Below are 4768 nucleotides of genomic sequence, written 5' to 3' on the forward strand. Positions count from 1 at the left end.
ATACTTGATTTGATATTAACATTGATATATATATATATATATATATATTTTTAAATTTTTATGATATCTTCAAATTTATATTTTATTCAAAAATAAAACTATTATTGTTTCTTAAAAACACATAAAATCGTATTATAACATCAACAAAGACAAATAATAAAATAAAACATTAAAATCGAGATGTGTCTCGCTGCATTGTGCGAGTACTCTTCTAGTCTTTATAAAAATTATGTTGTTAAGCAAAAAATAAATTATTTTGCTACTAGACCTAAATTAAATTATAATAAAAAATTGAATTAAAGAAACTGTAAAAAAAAACAATAACTTTTAAATAATTAATTTGATATTGATATCGACATATTTTTTCAAACTTTTATGATATTTTCAAATTTATTTTTATTCAAAAATAAAAACATTATCTTTCTCAGAACCACATAAACCATGTTATATCAACATAGACAAAAAATAAAACGAAACATTAAAATGAAGATATATCTCGTTGCACTGCGTGAGTACTCTTTTAGTATATATTCAAGCAATTTTGAGATTGAATTCTATTAGGTTTAGAAATTAGAAAAAAGTACGGTCAATTAAGATTTAGGATTTTCCAAAGATAACTAAATAAATAAATATATATACTATATTATAAAACTTGATAAAAACTCTTAAAAACCATTTTTTTATACATGAAGTACTGTTTATTGATGCATATTACTTAAAATTCAAAATTACAGGTAAATAATGCATAAGTACAACTTATTAAAACTTCATACTTGAATTCATGTAACTAACTATAAATAAACATAATCAAATACTGAATAAACATTTCATTTTAAATATAAAAACTATAAAATATAATTAGGATAATCATTCTTTTCTAACATAATGCTTAATTATTATTTTTATAAAAAATTAAATTATTAAATCAAAAATAAATTACTTCCTTATTAAACCTAAATTAAATTATAACAAATAAATTGAATCAAAGAATTTACACAATAAAACAAGAACTTTTAAATAGTTAATTTGATACTAATATCAATATGTTTTTTTTTAATTTTTAAGATATCTTCAAATTTATATCTTATTAAAAAAACATTATTGTTTTTTTCAAAACCACATAAAATCGTATTATAACATCGACAAATGATAAAATAAAACAAAACCTTAAAATCAAGATATCAAGATGTATCTCACTGCATTGCGCAAGTTTTCTTATAGTATTAATATAATTAATGGCTTTCCTTTTATTTTGTAGTTTAGACCAATATAACAAAAAGCACCAGTGGTCTAGTGGTAGAATAGTACCCTGCCACGGTACAGACCCGGGTTCGATTCCCGGCTGGTGCAACCCACTTGAGCCATGATGACACGCCTACCTGATGGTTGGGTCCATCAGATCAGCTTGACTTTCAAGATTGACAACACAGGCCCTTTTGAGCTCCCTTTTTTACATTTCTGCCCCTTCTACTTACAATTTTTCTAAAATAAAGAACCAAAAGTTCGAATCTCTAAAAAAAAGTTACATTTAATTCCAATAATTTTTTTTTTAGATATTTCAACATTAATTATATTATTAAACTTGAGATGAGCAGTAAAAATTTCCACTGATTCAGATGCAAGTTTTTCTTTGCAACCAACAACACATATAACCATATTACAACTTCCAAATCATAAATCAAAATGTAGAAAATGAAAAACCCGAGTATTAGAAGAAACTAAAGTAGCTAACTGAAACTAAGGGGCCGTTTACTAAACACTTACTTGGTAATTACTTACCGGATAAAATTTCTCATCGGATGAACATGAGAAGAGTCAAGAATCTTACCGGGGTAAGAGCGATGAGAATGATGGAGAGTCTTACCTGATAAGTGACGATGACGACTCTTACCCACTTAATTGTTGCATTCGATATGTTTTGATATACTAAAATATTACGCATCAAAATAAATCATAGTGTTGACTCATATCGATAAGCGCTTACCGGGTAAGCAATTGGGTAAACGGCCCATAAGTGTAGTCTATACACAACAAGATGATGATGATGATGATGATGATGATGATGATGATGATGATTAATTGATTACGAAAATCGTCTTCACAACGACAATATCATGGCTTTGGAAAGAAATTGAGAGGAAAGAGTGTTTGTCGTCACTGTAGCTGCTGTTGGTTGTTCTTGATGGATGAAAACGAGAGGGAGGCGTGGGAGAGAGAAATTAGGCCGGACGTGGTGAGAGCGGAGAGAGATTAGGGCGGGACGTGGGAGATAACACACAGGAGGAGGAGGGACGTTAACAAAGAATTAAGGGTGTAAAATAAAAATGAAAAAAAAAGAAATATAAAACAAATCAAATACGATAACTATAAGGTATAAAATGAAAGTTTTGAAAATAATTCACTATGTATATGTGTTATTTAATAATATGAAATTAAATTGAAAAATATTCAATATTTGGCTCATTCTGAAGGCATTGATGAGACAATTATAATGGTATAATTTGTAAAAAATGAAACGTATATTTTAACATATTTTAGTTAATATACGATTATATATGATAATATGATATAGTGTAAAAATGAAAAAGTAAAACATATAAAGTAAATTAAATAACTAATTATAAGTATGTAAAATGTAACTTAAAAATAAAAAATAATTTGATTTTAATATTATCTTTGAAACGTAGAGGTTTTATGGGAGGTGTTTAGTTTCAAAACTTGTACACGGTGCAAAAGAAGTTATACCTCTTAATTTTCAATATATATAGTACTAGAAGGGTACTCGTGCAATGCAGTGAGATGAATCTCGATTTTAATGTTTAGTTTTTACTATGTCTTTATGATAGAATACAATTTTATGTGGTTTTGAGAAAGCGATAGTGTTTTTATTTTTGAATGAAATATAAATTTGAAGATAACATAAAATTTTTTTAAAAAAATCGATATTAGTGTCAAATTAACTATTTAATAGTTTTCGTTTTTTTGGTATAATTTCTTTAATTCAATTTTGTATTATAATTTGATATGTGTTGAGAATTCAACATATAATGCACTCACTTTACGTCTTATTAGTTAAATTAGTTTTCTTTCATACCCACTTTGAGTCATTTTGATTAATTTCTTTATACATTTATTATTATGGAGCTAAAATATTGTGGTTAACTTGTTGGGACTCAAAGATACAAGTTAATGGAGAATTTTTTGCTAAACAACCTGATGCTACATCATTGGAGCAGCAGCCACCTGATATGTGCTTGACTTTACGAGTAGCTTAACGATTAAGCCGCTACCTTTTGGATGTTTACTGGAAGACAACTGAAAATGGCTGGAAGACTTTTTAAAATCTGAGATTTTTGACTTTATATGTACTCTTGTACTTTATATGCTATTTGGTTAACTTTTGGGTACTAACCTTTTGGTAAATCTTTTGTTGTTTTGTGCCTCCCTTGGCTATAAAAAGGGGGCTTGGCCTTGTATTTTCACACACCATATAACATATTTCTAAGATCAAAATCAGCTGGTTAGGGCTGATTTTGGGAGAAAACTTTTGAGAAATCCAAGTTCTTGAATTTAAGCTTTCATCTTTTAATTTCTTGTTCTTTATTTTATGTTCATTTATGTTTATTGTTATTTACTTTCCGTTATTTAATTTCCGCAATTTGCATTCTCGTCATTTACATTATTGCAATTTACATTCTCGTCATTTATTTTCTCGTCATTTACATTATTGCAATTTACATTCTCGTCATTTATTTTCTCGTTATTTACTTTCTCGTCATTTATTTCCTCGTTATTTACTTTACGCAATTTACGTTTATGTCTTTACATTCCATCATTTATTTTTTACTTTCCGTTATGAGTAGCTAAGTTTTTATAGCTTGGGTGTGAGACGGAAAGGTGAGACTTTCAAACCAAACAAAAGTAGCTAAGTGTTTTCGTAAACGACGTTCCATTATTTCATTCGAGTTTTTATAAAAACCAAGCACACTTCTTGACGGGTTGATCACTTCGAAAGTGTTAAAGTGCGATGGACTTAGAGATAAGCCATTAATAAGCACGTCAACTTGAATGACATAAGAGGTAGACTTGAGAAAGTTGCCGACAAGGAGACTTGTCATTTATGTTTTTCAAAACTTAACTCCCGACGGGTTGTTCACTCTTCGAAAGTATCAAAGTGTGATAGATTCAGAGATGAACTATCAAGAACACGCCAACTCGAATGATATGGGAATCGACTCGAGAGAGTGAATTTTAACAAAGAAATTTGTTTATCCATATATTTTGAAAACACTATCTTGTCACTATCCCTGGTCCGGACACCATGTGTGTCCACAATCACTGATCAATCTTCATAATCTTCATAACAATCATGGCAGATTCATAGATATTGCATTAAGAACACTATGAACATTGAGAGAAAAAGTCAACTCATATAATCTCAGTCAAACTCTCTTATTAATCTGAATATTACAATTAGCTCTTCTCTCTCCTAATTACAAAGATTAAACCATATTTATATGGTCAACCTAACTAACAAAGTCAAAGTCAAACTAGTCTAAGAAAGKCAAACACGCTGACTTTACAATTATAGACTAAAATTAATCTTTCAAGACGAATACAATTAATACTGATTTTTCAGTCCTAACATTCTCCCCCTTTGTATTCAGACTTGAAAGAAAATTCTGCACGTTGAGTACTTGTTTGAACTTTGAAACTTTAAGCGCAAAATGTCTTCTTCAAAAGAAATCTTCAGCTTGTAATCTTCAAA

General features: G+C 28.6%; 1 non-coding gene across 1 annotated transcript; it reads left to right on the plus strand.

Moving 5' to 3' along the window:
- The first annotated feature begins 1279 nt into the window (after positions 1-1279).
- On the plus strand, positions 1280-1350 carry TRNAG-GCC. Its single transcript has one exon. It is a non-coding gene; the product is annotated as a tRNA-Gly (tRNA).
- The last annotated feature ends 3418 nt before the right edge of the window (positions 1351-4768 follow it).

This window comes from Cynara cardunculus, assembly GCF_001531365.2.
Source record: "Cynara cardunculus var. scolymus isolate 2C chromosome LG 14, CcrdV1, whole genome shotgun sequence".
Classification (NCBI taxonomy): Eukaryota; Viridiplantae; Streptophyta; class Magnoliopsida; order Asterales; family Asteraceae; genus Cynara; species Cynara cardunculus.